This window comes from Microtus pennsylvanicus, chromosome 6 (genome assembly GCF_037038515.1).
Source record: "Microtus pennsylvanicus isolate mMicPen1 chromosome 6, mMicPen1.hap1, whole genome shotgun sequence".
Taxonomy (NCBI): Eukaryota; Metazoa; Chordata; class Mammalia; order Rodentia; family Cricetidae; genus Microtus; species Microtus pennsylvanicus.
This window is the reverse complement of record NC_134584.1, coordinates 90,328,652-90,345,106: the sequence shown is the minus strand read 5'-3', so window position 1 is coordinate 90,345,106 and position 16,455 is coordinate 90,328,652. Positions and strand designations below refer to the sequence as shown.

General features: G+C 49.2%; 1 protein-coding gene across 1 annotated transcript in view; it reads right to left on the bottom strand.

The window, feature by feature from the left end:
• Positions 1–2,222, bottom strand: part of Adcy7 (adenylate cyclase 7) — a 55,222-nt gene extending 53,000 nt beyond the window's left edge. Inside the window, exon 1 of the mRNA XM_075976820.1 lies at positions 2,177–2,222. The gene's annotated coding sequence lies outside the window, so the exon portion shown is untranslated. The remainder of the gene's footprint in view (positions 1–2,176) is intronic.
• Positions 2,223–16,455: the final 14,233 nt, after the last annotated feature.

Below are 16,455 nucleotides of genomic sequence, written 5' to 3'. Positions count from 1 at the left end.
GTGCCACCCCCTCATTCTGTGACCCCAGTTAGCCACTGGAAGATAAACAGTGTTCTGGGGCAGAGAATACTCCCCACCTGTATGCAAACTGGGGACAAAGGGGACTGGGGAGGGATGGGGCCAGCTGGGTGGTGGTGAAGCTGCCTTTAATCCTAGCACGTGAACTCTGAGTTCAAGGCCAGTCTGGTCTACAGAGTGCGCCCCAGGAGAGAAACCCTGTCGTGAAAAACTGAGCAGGGTGGGGGTGGAGGGTCTCTCTGCTTAGCCCTGGCTGTCCTGGAACTCCTAGGTAGACCTAGCTAGCTCAGAACACACAGAAATCCACCGCCTCTGCCACCCAAGTGTGTCACCACACCTGGTCCACCCAGCTTTTTTCTTTCTGTGAGTTCTGGGGATTAAACTCAGGCCACCAGGCTCGAGCGTGTTACCGCCTGGGTTAGCTCCCCAGCCCCAGCCTGTTCTCTTCTCAGCACAGCAGTCTAGGTCACTGTGTTCAAAAGGCCAAAGAGACAGAGCCTAAAGCCCCAAGGGCCCCAGGCCACTTCCCTGACCGGCAGACTAACCAGGCTGACTGTAGCCACAGCTTGACCCATTTCCAGAGCAGATGATAGTTGCCCACCGGGAGAGGAAAAGTCCTAGAGCCAAGGCTGGGAGGGGGACACAGGCGTGGGTGATACTGCATCGGACGTTCAGCCCGCAGTATCCGTGATGGGGAGTGAGACTCTGCAGTCTGAGTTCTCAGTAGCATGGACAAGACACCCTGTTGTCCTAGCATCCGGTGGCCTTTTGAGGGCAGGGCCACTAGAGACTAACAACTTACCCATCTGCCTGCCCAGACACTGGTTGGCACTGAAAGGTCCCCCTCTGGGTTTGGTCAGGGACCAACATAGGCCACCAACGCCCTATGTCCAGCTACTGAAGAGAAATCCACAGGAGCAACAGGAAGAAGGGAGGGGGGTAGCATTCTGCAAGCAGTGTGGCCTTTCTTTCCACAGGTGATCTTAGGCCCACTGGAGACTCTGCCTTTGGGCATAGGAGTACGGTTCACAGGCGTGACACATCAGAACTACGTCAGAATGGGACAAGAAGGTCAGAGGATAGAGCCTTGCTCCTAGTTCCTGGCCTAACTTATCTTGAAAGACCGCTGCTTTCCCAGATGTCAGTGAGGCTGCCTAATTCACGGTTAACTGGTTACAAGGCCAAAGAGCATCCACCCACAAAACCCCAACGACATGAAACACCAAGATGACCTAGTGCCTGGGGAGCCTGAATTCAGCACCACAGGAAGTGGTCCACACAGATAATGACCCCCAACTCATCTAGGGGAATCTGCTTGCCAGACTGCATAGGCCCAGCAGCCACTCCCAAGTGGGCCTGTCTCCTTACAGATATGAGGACTGACCGTTCTTGTCAACCAAACCTCAAGTCACCGGAGCCCAAGCTGCGCTGCCCCGTGAGGCCCCTACCACTTGTCAAAGCAGCCCTGCTCCAACAGTTCCCTCTGAGGGCCTGGAGCTGGCTGGGCAGCCAGTCTCCTGGGCCACACAGCAGGCCAGGCAGTCCTACCGGTTGAATGCTCCGTCCAGCATCAGGACTTAAGCTCCTACTGTCCTCTCAGCTTAGGCTCTGTGCTGGGCCTCTTTACCCTGAGAGGAAGGCATCCAAGCAGCTAACCAGGTCCTCAGCACCCTGCCGCTTCCTTCCTGTGGAAGGCATGTGGGGGGTCTGTGGAGGTCCCCGCTAGGCTACCCCCCCCCACACCCCCGCGCAGCCCCTTAGCGGGGGTCCAGCTGGATGGTGGCTCTCAATGAGCTGTATCCCCTAGTCACTCTAAGCAGACCACCTAGACCCCTGGCTAGCCCCCAGGGACACATCAGACCCTCCCCGTCACCAAGCGCCCACAGCTATCCAAGCGAGGGAGGGATGTGCGGGTACCGGCGCCCGGGTGATCCAGAGCCTCGTGCCTTCCCCGTCTCCCCCAGACCGGGAAGGAAGCTTCTGAGGGGAAGCGCGGGGCGGAGGCGGCCTGCCTGGATCCCGCGCCCCGGCCGGAGAAGGGCTGGCAAAGCCACCCGTGGCCACCTTTGCGTTTGTCCCGCGGGAACCCAGGCGAGGACCCCTACAGCCACGCCAGTCGCCCGAATCCCCTGACGTCCCAGCCCGCGTTCGCGCTCACCTGCCGCCACCGCCGCCGAGGGCCCGGCACACTGGAGTTCCCGCCCGTGGGTGTGAGAGCCCGGGCGCCCCCAGCTGGCCGTCCTGACCATGCGGGGCATGGGCCGGGGAAATGTCCCCACCCGGTCCTCAAGTAGCCACCTCCGGCTCCCTTACCAGCAGCGCTCGGCCATCTCCCGTGTCCCTGAGTCTGCAGGAGGGAGCCACGCCCGCAGCCTTAGGTCACCAGACAGATCCCATGTCCGGGGTTCCCAAAGTACCTCTCCCACGTAGTTCCCGGCTCCCGGTCCATACCCACCTCCGAGGAGATTATTAGACAATGTTGTCTGCGCCTCCGCCTCCCTCCAGAGCTCGCCTGCCCTCCGGCCACGCCCCTGTTTCTGGAAGGCTCCAGGCTGCAACTAATGCTCTCCTGCCTTGAGTGGATGTCCCAATCTTTTGTCACCCAGATCTTGACTTCTTAGAACCGTCTGAGAGGAGAGCTACCCACCCATCTGCCTTACAGGCACAACCCTATTCACCTGGAGGGAAAAGCCAGCCTAAGAAAATTTGTTTGTGTAGCCTGGTGGTGGCCCCTATAACCTGGAGTGGAACACCAGAGTTGGAAAAACAAAACAACAACAAAACACACACACAAAAAAAAACAAACAAAGAAAAAACAAAGAAAAACTGCCCTGGCCAGCCGGTGACGGCACACATCTTTAATCCCAGCACTCAAGAGGCAGAGGCAGGCAGAGCTCTAAATTCAAGGCCAGACTGCTCTACAGAGTGAGTTCCAGAACAGCCAGGGCTACATAGAGACACCCTGTCTCGAAAAGTTCCCTCCCCCTCAAAAAAAACCTACCCTGTTTCTGAGGCTGGGCAAGCAAGACGGTGCTGCCCTGAGTTACCATGAAGCCAGCCAGCAGGGCGTTCAGCTGGGACCTCCCCAGGCCTTCTGTGCCTCATCTTTATGTGTATGAACGGCCGGCTTTCCACATTGCTGGGCCAACTCAAAACCTTGATGGGATCTGTTCAGTGATGTCCTGAGCATCTGATGGGCACACAGGAGATCCTGGGACAAGCAGAGGGGAGGAATCTGTCTGGTCTAGTGGGATCCTGGGACCAGGTACCCTACGAATAGGAGAGAGAAGAGGTGCCAGAGGATCATGACTGCTTCCCACAGAAGCCCCGGGTCCCACCCCAGAGATCATCTGTCACCTGGAAGGTAGTAACCGATTTCCACTCGTGGGAAGCAGTCAAGGCTTACGCCCCTGTCTTCAGCAAGACTGCCCTGCCTTCCTGACATTGGCCAGACATTACTCCTGGCAGGCCACAGTGATGGCCAAGGTGACCCTTGCTGTCTAGACTGAAGCCTGTTGGCTTTCCCTCACTAAGAGCCCTGGCCTTAGTTCCCAAGAGACGAGCCTTCTGACAGATGGCAGCCCTCATCAGAACCCCAGCATCCTCACTCCATCAACAGAAACCAAGACACAGACAGCTTGCCTAATTGGTCCCAGAACTCCAAAATAGGGGGGGGGGGGTGACTTGGTGCAGAGATGGCATATCCTCCAGCCTTTCCAAAAGAAAACAAATGAACTAACAAACAAGACTGCGTGGAGCCCTCGGTTCTTTTGGTGTGGGAACGATACTATGACTTTGGTCTTTGGCATTTGTATGTCATCTGCACACAGGCCTGTGACCAATCTGCCAGCAGACAGGAAAACAGAACCGGAGGAAGGGAACGCAATAGGATGCTTGTCTCTGCATATGCTGCCAGCCCACAGGATGCCTTTACAGTCCTCATCTCTGCTGTGGACAGCCCTGCGGTAGCCTGATGGGAGACTAACACCCCGGTTGATAGTTATGGTTAAGCTGTGGCCAACACTAGATCTCCCAAAGGTCCAGCGGAAGCGCTCACTGGGTGGGGTGGGCCTGAGATTCTCAGCACAGTGTGGCTGGGGTACTTGACTTTCTAACTTGTTTTGTTTGTCAAGACAGGGTTTCTCTGTGTAACAGCCCTAGCTGTCCTGGAACTCGCTCTGTAGACCAGGCTGGCCTCGAACTCACAGAGATCTACCTGCCTCTGCCTCCCGAGTGCTGGGATTAAAGGTGTGCACCACCACTGCCTGGTCCTAACTTTTTTTTTCAAAATTTTATTATAGGTAAGTGTGCATGTCTGTACACCACATGAGCTCAGGGCTTGAAGAGGCCAGACGAGGGTGTCAAGACACCCTGGAGCTGGAGTTACAGACAGTCGTGAGCTGACGTGTGGATGCTGGGACCTGAACTCTGGTCTTCTGAAAGAGTAACAAATATTCTTAACTACTGAGCCATCTCTCCAGTCCCTATGTGTGGATGTTTTGCCTCTATTGCTTGTAGCACCTGCACTACTGGACAGGATGCGAGCCTAGAACTCAGCTGGAGATTTAAACACGGACACGGACAGAAAAGGACTCCAGACCGAGCTGCATCACTGCCTTCCTCTCACTCCACCGCCACCTTCTCCATATGCCACATGCAGACAGGCAGCCCAGCGGGGTCTGGCTGCTCCAGCTTGCCTCAGCTCCAGCACGCCTCAGCTCCAGCACGCCTCAGCTCCAGCACTTGTTGCTGTGGTTGCCAATGTTCCTGACACTGCCGCAGCATCCCCCTCGGCCCCACAACCTCTAGTAAACAATTTTGGGAATTTGGACGTTATTCTCTCTCCAGACTACTTCCTGCTGTTTATTGGGTGAAGTTTCTTTGGGGGTTTTTCACGATGACCTTCAGGGGGTCTTGGTGCATCAAACCACATTAGTCTAGAAGAAATCCACAGGTTCTCATCCTCTGTAGAAACAAAAGCAGAACCTCTTTTCCAAAGCAACAAGTCCTTAGACCTGTATTTTAAAGTCAAGATACCTTTCTTAGAAGTTCCCAGAATCAAATGTCTCTCTAGTTAAAAAAAAAAAAAAAACACAATATACATGATCCAAATTCTCTGTGCACATTCCATCCTTTCGTGGCTTATTATTTTTTTACTCCTTTTAATCTGACTGTCTGTACTCTGTCCCTTTAAAAACTGACTTTTTCTTCCATTCTTTTTTTTGTTTGTTTGTTTGTTTTTTGTTTTTGTTTTTGTTTTTGTTTTTCAAGGCAGGGTTTCTCTGTGGCTTTGGAGCCTGTCCTGATTCTTGCTCTGTAGACCAGGCTGGCCTCGAACTCACAGAGATCCGCCTGCCTCTGCCTCCCGAGTGCTGGGATTAAATCTTCCATTCTTTTTGAGGCCCTCAATTCACCCTCTCACCTCCTCTTTATTACTTCCCTGCTGGCCAGCCTTCAGGAGGGCATCCCTCAGAGAACATCTAGTCACTGACCTCAGCGGTACCTCCTGCTGTGTGGCACCTGCACCACCTGGAACCACTATCACGCAAGAGTCTGGGGATGAAAACACACATAGACACCTACCCATCTTCAATCCACCCTCACCATTCCCGAGGGCAATCTCTCAGTATCTCCCTAGTTCCTGATCTCACTGGGAGCCTCCACCTGTAACCTCCATGATATTGTGTGTTCTGCTGTCCTGTAGTGCCTGTACTATGTGTACTATGGTACTATGCCTGCAGTGTACTGCCTGCACTATGGGACTGTTCATGAGTCTCAGGCAAGGACCTTGAGATTTAAGCACATACGCACACAGACGAGATACAGGAACACGGGTCATTCTTGATACAAGAATGCCAACTTTATTGTGTTCAGGGGCAGCTTATATAGTGCTCTGGGCATGCCCCAGCTCTGGCCTTGCCCCAGCTCTCGGGATCTTTCAGCTGCAGCCACCAGAAACCACGCCCCTGTCTCGTGCTCAGAGCAGCTGCAAACACAGAAAAACAAGTTGTTTTACTCAGAGCACCTGCAAGCAAGTTGTTTACATGAAATTCAGGGTCTGGGAGTCCACAGTCCCCAACATTTGTTTACATGCCTGCAGAGGCCAAAGGAAGGTATCAGATCCCCTGGAGCTGGAGTTACAATTGTGGGTTGCCAAGTAGGTTCTAGAAACAGAACTCAGGTCCTCTGCAAGAGCAGCAAGTGCTTTTGAGTACCAAGTCATCACTCTAGACCCTCCACCTAATTTTTGGAGAAATCGTCTCTCAGCCAGGTGGAGGTAGCAACTCCTTTAATCTCAGCACCCAGGAGGCAGAGGCAGACAGATCTCTGAGTTCAAGTCCAGCATGATCTACAGAGTGAATTCTATGACAGGCAGGGCTACATAGAAAAAACATGTCTCAAAAAAAGAAAAGAAGGGGCTGGAGAGATGGCTCAATGGTTAAGAGCACTGGCTGCTCTTCCAGAGGTCCCGAGTTCAATTCTCAGCAACCACATGGTGGCTCACAGCCGTCTGTAATGAGATCTGGTGCCCTCTTCTGTGTGCAAGCATAAATGCAGGCAGAATGTTGTATACATAACTAAATAAACAAATCTTAAAAAAAAACTCCATAAAAAAAGAAAAGAAAAAGAAAGAAAGAGAATGAAGGAAGAAAGAAAGGAGAAGAGAAAGGAAAGGGTCTCTCCCTGAACCTGGAGTTGTTTGTCTACATTAGCTGGCCAGTGAGCCACAAGGACTCATGAGTATCCTTCGCCTTCACCTCCAGTGCTGGAGTTACAGGGTGCACAGACCCAGTACACAGACCCAGCTATACTACAGCCTGGCTGTGTGTGGTCTGGGGAAGTGCTATTAGGAGGTGGAAGGCTAGCTGAGTCGGGGAACTCCCATCTATGCAGTTTTTAGATTATCCCCTGTGCAGCTGTTTAATAATGCAGCTGTTTGGGGGTCACCCACACTTTTATAGGTTCACCAAGCTGAATTGTTCCTCTGCTCTGTTGTTGGCACGCTATCTGGGACGAGCAGAATTTGTTCATCTCTGGAGCTAGAGTGATAGCTCTGTGGTTAAGAGTACCCACTGCTCTTGCAAAAGACCCAGGTTCGGTTCCCAGCACCTACATGGAGGCTAACAAGCCACCTGAAGTTCCACTTCTAAGGCATGTGACACCCTCGTCTGACCTCTGCAGGCATGGAATGTCGTTTTAGGAGTCCACGGAGCACTTAGGAGGTGAGGCCTCCTGCCTGGCAGAAGCGAGGTCCAGCCTGGAGGTGGGCCTTTGATGGTTATAGCCTCTTCTGGTTCTAGCCTGGCCTGAGTGTTTTGCTTACTGGCCCAGTAGGACCTGGGAGAGCTGCTACATTGTTTCCGCTCCCCAAGTCCCACCATAGACGGATCTGTTCCCTCCGCAGTGCCTTCTTCACTGTGTTAGACTGAAACCACGAGCCAAAACCCTCTCCCATTAAGCAGCTTTTGTCGGGTACTTGATCCTAAACTGAGAAAGCCGTCTAATCCAGAGAATCGGCGCTGCGAGTGGGGTTGTTGTGTCCTAAGTCTGACCATGGCTTTCATCAGCCTTCAGGACTGCTTTGTGGAAGAGTCAGGAGCTGAAGGATAAAGAAGCCCAGAAAGCTGTAAGCAGAGGTTAATGGGCCATCCTGGGGGAAGCACCGAGGAGCAGAATGCCAAGAAAAATGTGGGCATGGGAGGACACACCCAAACCCAGTAAGACAGATGGGAAACCCTACAGCCGTATGAGCTCCAGGTCCTTTAGGATCCCTGTATCTGCAGGCCCGTCTCCTGTGGCACACACGGGGGCCGGCCATCTCTAGGGCTGACCCTACTGGCTGCCAACAACTTTCCTCAGCAGACATCCCATGTTCCAGGCATCATCATTTCCATAGCAACTGTGGCTTTCCCTTTACGGCTAGACACATGCACAGATGTACACATTTGGATATGGAGGTCAGGAGACAGCTTCAGGGGTCAGCTCTCTCCTTCTGCTCTGAGTTCTGAAGATCAAGCTCAGGTCACGAGGTTTGGCAAGTGCTTACGCCACGTCACCTTGGCAGCTCAGGTTGTTTTTCCTTGCTATCATCCCATTCCCTTTTGGGATAGAAACGTTTACCCTGTTACACTTTACATTAGAAGTTTGTAACCTGGGGGCTGGAGAGATGGCTCAGAGGTTAAGAGCGTTGCCAGCTCTTCCAAAGGTCCTTGAGTTCAATTCCCAGCAACCACATGGTGGATCACAACCATCTGTAATGAGACCTGGTGCCCTCTTCTGGCGTATAAGCACACATGCAGGAAGAACACTGTATACATAATAAATACATATTTTTAAAAAGAGAACTTGGTAACTTGTTGGGCATGGTGGCACATGCCTTTGATCTCAACACTCTAGAGGCAGATGCAGGCAGATCTCTGTGAGTTCGAGGTTAAGCCAGGTCTTCAGAGTGAGTTCCAGGACAGCCAGAACTACACAGTGAGACTCTGTCACAACCCGTCACGGGAATTATTACAAGGGCTTACACGGAGTTCTTCATGAATATCAGAAGATACTTTGGACTCTTGGAGAGTGTTGGGATTCAAAACTGTGGGGACTTTTGATATTGTACTGAATTTTACTTACATTATGAGATGTCCATGAGCACACGGAGACCTGGGGGAAGAATATATAATCTTAAATGTCCCCCACAGGCTTGTGTTTAGGGTACTTTGTCCCCAGCTGGTGGCATTGTTTTGGTGAGCTGTGGAACACTTAAGGGATGGAGGGGTGGGGTGTCAGGAACATACGCAGAGGGCCTAGGTCAGTTCCGTGCATGCTCTCTGGTTGTCTGTTCAGTCTCTATGAGCCCAGGTTAGTCTAGTCTGTGGGTTTTCTTGTGGTGCCCTTGACCCCTCTGACCCCTACAACCCTTCTGACTCCCCTCCTCTGCATGATTCCCTGAGGTCTGCCTAGTGGTTCCATCAGTTACTAGTTGATGCCTCTCTGATGACCACTGGGCTAGGTCTCAATCTATGATTAGAACAGAATATCATTGGGAATCATTTCATTGATTTTTTTTAAAAAAATTCTTGTTTTTTTACCAGTCGTGTTTGGTTCTATCCTAGGTCTCGAATACATTTTCTTAACAAGAAACATCTGGGGATGAGAGGAAAAGACTTGAGGAAAAATATAAAAGCAGAAATGAAAACCTCCCAGGAGGGTTAGAGATACAGATCCAAATGCCAGAGATGGAAGGGATGGAAAGCAAAACAGACAGCTAGAGAGAGGCTTTCTGCCCCATCGCCCAATATTGAACAAATGGGGAGCCCCCAGGAAAGCAGAAGCGATGGGAGCAAGTGAAAATTCAGGATTTCCCCGTATCTGAAGGATGTGTGTCATGACGTGAAACACACCAGTCATGTAAAGTATTCAGCACAATGGATTAAAAACTCAACTTCCATACAGTGATTTTTTTTCAGAGCATTGAGGGAAAGGAGGTCCTAAACATTTTGAAAGAGAAAAAAATTACCAAACCGGTATAGGACTCCTAACGACACTGAGAACGATGCTTTCGGCCTCTGAGAGATGCGTCCCAGCCCAGAGTTCTGTATGCAGCCAAACTGTTAACTGGGGACTAGAGCGCGTTTCTCATGTTTACAGCTGCGCAGTGTGCACCAGGAAGCCAGGGGTGGACACCCAGCAAAGGACCTTATGAAAAGGGAAACCCAAGAAACAGGATAAGCCGAGGAATGGACAGGTGAAGGCAATGTCCCAGGTGCAGGGGGGGATGCAAGACCAAGTGACACCGGCATATCACAGCAAGCGTACCTGGGGCCAAGCCTCGGGGGACTGAGGGGAGTGTGACAAACACCTGGTACAGCTAAATAATCTGCAGGGGTCTCACACACTGACAGGGCTTAGGCTCAATTATCATACTAAAATGCCTGGAAAAATAAAAACACTTAGCTGGGCGGTTGTGACACACATCTTTAATCCCAACATTTGGGAGGCAAGGGCAGGTGACAATCTCAGTGAGTTCGAGGCCAGCCTGGTCTACAAAGCAAGTTCCAGGACAGCCAAAACTAAAGAGAAAAACCCTGTTTTGAAAAACCAGGAAAAAAAAACACAAAAGAGAAAAATAAATAAAAATAAAAACACTTGTTCAGAAAAAGAAACCAGGGCTGAGGGTGTAGCTCACTCAGCAGTATACCATGTGATTCCACGCACAACACCCTGGTTTGAATCCCCAGCCCCCACCTCCTGTGCGTCACATTTTCACACAGCTCAGTTGGTAAAAACAGCATTTATCGTCACAGTATCGGAAACACTGTACACTACAGACTACTAGGAGGCGGCACAGGCCAGAGATTTAAGGACATTGGAAAGTCAACAATTTCAAAAGTAAAAATTGAGAAGTGGCGGAAGTGTGTCATGGAGAGGCTGCCCAACGCTCGCCCGCTCCTGGCTGAAAATGACTCGCCTGACTTTGCAAGTGGCTACCCCAGAAGCTAGGGGAGCCATTTAGAAGGCTTCAGTGTTCTGATGGCATGGATGCTCTGCCCCCAGCTGTTGGCACTTTCTCAGCAGAGCCAGGACATCTCCCTAGCCCTCTGCCTCTTTCCTGCCTCCTTGCCTGGAGGGCTGTCCTGAGTCCTCAAGCCTGGAACTTGGAAACGCTGTTGTGTTGAAGTGGATTTTAAACAGAGAGGCTGGCGCAATCCTCCTTATGGCATTTTGAAGCGTGCTCAAGAAAAACCACATCCCTGGTGCCCAAAGTGCAAAGCTGGTCTGCAACCTAAGTTAAGTGGTCAAGCTTCTGAAAATTGATGCCACTTAGAGAGGCCACTTCATCCTTTTAATGAGACCATCCTTTCCTTTTAATGTTAACATTAAACATGAAGACATCTTTGTAGGGGCTGAAGAGATGGCTCTCAGGGGACCTGGATTCTCAACACCAAGAGATGACTCACAACTATCTTTAATGATTCTGGACATCTGATGCCCTCTTCTGGCCTTTTTGAGCATTGCATGCACACAGTGCACAGACAAACAGGCAGGCAAAATTCATACACATAAAACTAAAAATACATCCTTTATTTTCCTAAGAAGGGCACTGTTCTATTTGTGTCCATCCTTTTGGGGAGTTCCTCTTTTAATTCCACAACTTCAAAAAGGCATTACTTACAGCTTTAAATGCACACACACACTTCTTTTAGACTGAAATCATCTCTCTCTCTCCTCTCTCTTTCCCACCCCAGGTGGATTATTTCAAATCCCTAGATCCTTGGGTTCTGAAATTGTCCTCTTAGACAAGCAGAGAATTGAAAACATTTTACTTCAAAGGCAAAATGTTCCCAATTAAAAGCCAAAAAAGTTGCATTCCTTACTTAAGCTGGTCAGCCCAGACTGTCTCACTCACTGCTGAATGAGGCATTGCAGCACAGACTCCAGCCGCAAGACTCGAGACCGTGATCCAAGGAAAACATCTTTTCAAATAATGTTGGGCACCTAGAGCTTAGAGATGACTCTGGGATTCCCTACAGCCCGGTTGGCTTTTATTCTTTTTCCCAGATTTGTCCCCAGATAACTCGGGTCAGCTCTGCCCTTCTCTGTTCCAATTAATCGGAACCCAGTTATTCTGTCCTGGGAGCCCTTTCTCCTCACCTGCTACTCATTCCTTGTGAGTTGGAGGCCAGTCTGCCTGGTTTACATGATGAGTTCCAGTACAGCCAGGGCTATGTAGAAAACACCCTGTCTCAAAAAAAAAAAAAAAAAAAAAGATTGAGTTTTACCAGGTAGGTAGCAAAAATGATCAAAGAACTGTTTTGCCCAAATCAAGGTGGTTCTTCTTTCTTCTTCTTCTTCTTCTTCTTCTTCTTCTTCTTCTTCTTCTTCTTCTTCTTCTTCTTCTTCTTCTCCTCCTCCTCCTCCTCCTCCTCCTCCTCTTCTTCTTTCTTCTTTCTTCTTCTCTCCTCCTCCTCCTCCTCCTCCTCTTCTTCTTCTTCTTCTTTTTCAAGACAGGGTTTCTCTGTAGCTTTGGAGCCTGTTCTGGAACTAGCTTTTGTAGAGCAGGCTGGCCTCGAACTCACAGAGATCCGCCTGCCTCTGCCTCCTGAGTGCTGGGATTAAAGGTGTGCGCCACCACCGCCCAGCTCGAGTGGAAAATGGCAAAAGGAACAGGAGCTTTTCTGGATGACTGTGCTGCACCGTGACATTCAACTCCTAGGAAAAGAATCAAGAGCCAGGCCGGGGACACAGCTCAGCTGGTAGAGTGCTCGCCTAGCATGCACAGAGCCCTGGGTCTGATCCCCGGCAACCAGTGAACTGGGTGTGGCAATCGCCTGAATCCCAGCATTTGAGTGGCAGATAAAGGAATCAAAAGTACTCGGTCATCTTTTGTTTATTGTTTTTGTTTATCAAGACAGGGTTTCCCTGTGTAACAAGTCCTCGCTGTCCTGCAACTAGTTCTTGTAGACTAGGCTGGCCTCAAACTCACACGGAATCATCTTTTGATACATAGCAAGTTTGAGGCTAGCCTGGGCTACATAAGAGCCTGGCCTAAAATAAATAAATAAATAAATAAATAAATAAATAAATAAATAAATAAATAAATGGGGAGCTGGAGAGATGGCTCAGAGGTTAAGAGCACTGACTGCTCTTCCAGAGGTCCTGAGTTCAATTTCCAGCAACCACATGGTGGCTCACAACCATCTGTAATGAGATCTGGCGCCCTCTTCTGGTGTGTGGGAAGCAGAATGTTGTACACATAATAAATAAATTAAAAAAAATAAATAAATAAAGGTGAGAAATTTACCAATTTACAAATAGTCTCTGGAACGAATGTAATCCCGGCCCTGAGGAGAAAAAGCAGCAAGACCCGAGTTCAAAGTCAGCCTAGCCTACACTGGAAGTCTGTGTGTAGAGAAAACAGAGATTTTTATTGTCTCAGTAAACTCAGTTCGAGCGTGTCGTCACAGCTTGCTGAAACTAAAGGTAAGCCGAAAGCTCTGGGAACTGCCCAGCGGCCCACTGATGTCTTAGTGTCAGGGTATTTACTGTGCTGATTTACTAAAGCAACTTCCAGCAGCCAGTACCATAAACAGTAGGGACTAGCTCTGCACATGTGCACATGTGCACATGGGAGCTGTGGGTACTGTACAACCAACTCTAATAAAGAAACCCCCCAACAGACGCTGGTATGGGCAATTGCGTAAAACTCAGCTTAGGCTGCATCCAGTATTAAAACTTAGCTCTGGGATGGCTAAGCAGAACTAGGGAGTCAATGGCTAATTGATACTTGATTTAATTAAATACTTACCTATTTTTCTTCACAATGGAGCATACGTATGCACAAATTCACTATGTCTAGGTGGATGGCAGAATTGCCCTGTTAATAGGATGTTATTAGCTCATCCTATCGTTTAGATCAGCTGGGAAGCTAAACAGGATTCTAATTTTGCTTTCTCAGGAAGCTCTCAAATGAGCAGAAGGATCTACTAGTAAAGTTGACTTCTCCCAGGTAGTACACTGCTGAGCAACTTGATGCCAATCAGCTTGGTTTTTTCACTGGGGTCTCAGCAGCCGAAGGACTGCTGGGTCCTTTGCACAATCCTAAAAATGGTTGATAACCCTCCCTCCCTCCAGCTGTACTGAGACTCAAACCTTGGGCCACCGGCATGCTAGAAAGTGGTCCATCACTGAGTCACACCCACAACCCCTTTCCTCATTGTTTTGTCCAAACAAGCTGTGTGTCTTGTTCCACCAAGACTTACAGCAAAGTACTGCAATTCCTTACAGCGTAAGTTTACCAAGCAAGGTAAGACTGGGCACATTGGGGCATGCCTTTGATCCCAGCACTTGGGGAGTGGGTTCCAGGCCAGCTGGGGCTCCACAGTAAGATACTATCTCAAACAAACATACAAACAAAAACAAAAAACAAAAAAAACTAGGCTACTACTTGCAAATAACAAAATTCTGTTCCAGTTTTGTGCTGTTTATGTGGGCAGGGCATCGAACACCCTTTATTGGAAACACTTTAAAGAAGAAAAAGGAGTTTGACCATCACACTGTATGAGCAAGGAAATGTCCACTCTAAACAAGGCTGTATTTAGAATTTTCTGAAGTAGCTAATCAGGTTGTGCATAAATAGCTCATAGCGGCGGTTGTGAGGATAAATGAAAGCACACAGTCTTTATTGAACTGCAGACTGTGAATACGCCCCGTGGGACGGGCTGTGTTTGCATACAAGTGCAATTTATAAACTTTCAAGGTAAACAACGGACATCTTTGAAGACACTGTGAGCTTAAAAAAAGAAAGCTTCCAGCTGTGACATCCACTCAGTTTCCATCACTGGTGCCCAGTCACATGGCCTCAGGAAATGTCGAGATTTCATAAAGCATTTGTATCAAATCTCTTTCTGGTAATCTCCTTAGTGCCTCTGCAGCGGTAACTAGACAAGAATGGAGAGTTGAACACTCAGACCTCCAGCACCTCATGGGCATCTGCGTTGCTTAACACTGAAGGCAATGCTAGCAGAGAAGAAAATAAACAGAAAGCTGGTTAGACACAAACCAACTTCACCAGACTTCTAAGCATCTGTCTATAGGATATGCTACCCGAGAAAAATGTTGATGCCAGTGCCCTTTCCCACTCTTATGTCCAGAAACAAGATTGGCCACTACACATCCTTCCCCCTTTAACAATGCATACAGAAGCCACACTTCTTAGCAGTCTGTAAAATGTGGAGCGTCGCAGAATTGCTGGACTTTCAATGACTTGAAAACTTCAGTGTAATGTAACAGAGGGAATCTTAAAAGCCAGAGAAGGACTGGAGAGATGGCTCAGAGGTTAAGAACAGTGGCTGCTCTTCCAGAGGTCCTGAGTTCAATTCCCAGCAACCACATGTGGGCTCACAACCACCTATGGTGGGATGTGATGCCATCTTCTGGTATAAAATTGTACATGCACTCATATACATAAATAAATATATATAAAAAAAGCCAGAGGCCAGGTTTAGAAACCAAGTTTCACAATCAACTGCTGCTCCATGTAAAAGGGTAGACTGGGCTGGAGAGATAACTCAGTGGTTAAGAGCACTGGCTGCTCTTGCAGAGGTCCTGAGTTCCATTTCCAGCAACCACATGGTGGCTCACAACCACCTGTAATGAGATCTGGTGCCCTCCTCTGATGTGTAGACACACATGCAGACAGAATACTATACATAATAAATCATTTTTTAAAAAACATAAAAAAATAAAAAGGTTGAACTGATCTAGGACCAAAGGAGTAGCGCAGTTTGCACTTTAAGAAAAAGGCTGACAACCCAGGATTGGGTACTGAACTCTAGAAGACAAGCTCTATACCCCAGTGAGTACTAGCTGCAGTATGCTTCTCTGGCCCTCCCATTCCTACCTCAGAGCAACTATTATGAGCCCCACCATCTCCACAGGAATATTTATAACAAGGTCTTCCAGATTCTCTAACAGAGACCTTCTCCATCAAGCAGCAGAAACACAGAGCCAAGGGAGTGACAGAAACTGAATGGAAATGTAAGTCTGGCTCAAAGTATAAAAACCCATTTCCCCTTTTAAAATAATTGAAATGTAAAGATAAAACTACCAGCTACCCATAGACAACTCCACTGCAATCGCAAGCTCAGAAAATACCCCCCTGCTCTATCCCCCAAAGTCAAGGCCATAATTGAGCCTAACCAGGGCAGCCAGTTGCTGCCATCTCTCTCTCTGTCTGTCTGTCTCTCTCTCTCTCACGCAACACCCATCTTTTAGACTAGGGATCACAGCAAACTCAGTAAGACAACACTTAACTGGATGTCAAGGCCAAACACATACTCAAAAACAGTAAACCTCTGATTAGAGCGAACCAGGTAAGGAGTTAAATAACCAGGAGGTCTTAGCAGGCTTCCATGGAAACTGTGTTAGGCCTAAGCCGGGAGAGAAACACCGAAGGGCATCCTCGAGTGTGTGCTTCAGCATTTGCTCCAAGAACACTCTGACAAAAGGGCAGGAAACGACTCTGGAGCTCTTGAGGTTCACACGAGGCAAGATGGCGATACTCCCAAGGAAGCCTGCTCCCACGAGCACTGTCTTCTCAGCGCTCCACTGGCTAGCTGCTACTTGACGGGCATTTCAACAGTGGCTGCAACATCTAACAAGCCTGCTCAAACTTACTGCAGCTTTACAGAAGCCTTGGCTCACAAGCTCCTCCCTGTGGATGTTGCTTTCTTATTACAAAGTGCTTCAGTAGCCAGGCAGTGGTGGTGCAAACCTTTCATCCCAGCACTGGGAGGCCGAGGCAGGAGGCCTCTGAGTTCAAGGCCAACCTGGTCTACAGAGTTCCGGAACAGCCAGAGCTACACAGAAAAACCCTGTCTCCAAAACCAAAACCAAAAGGACTGTTTCAAGCCTTACCCAGCACCTGAGAAGCAGAGGCAGGCA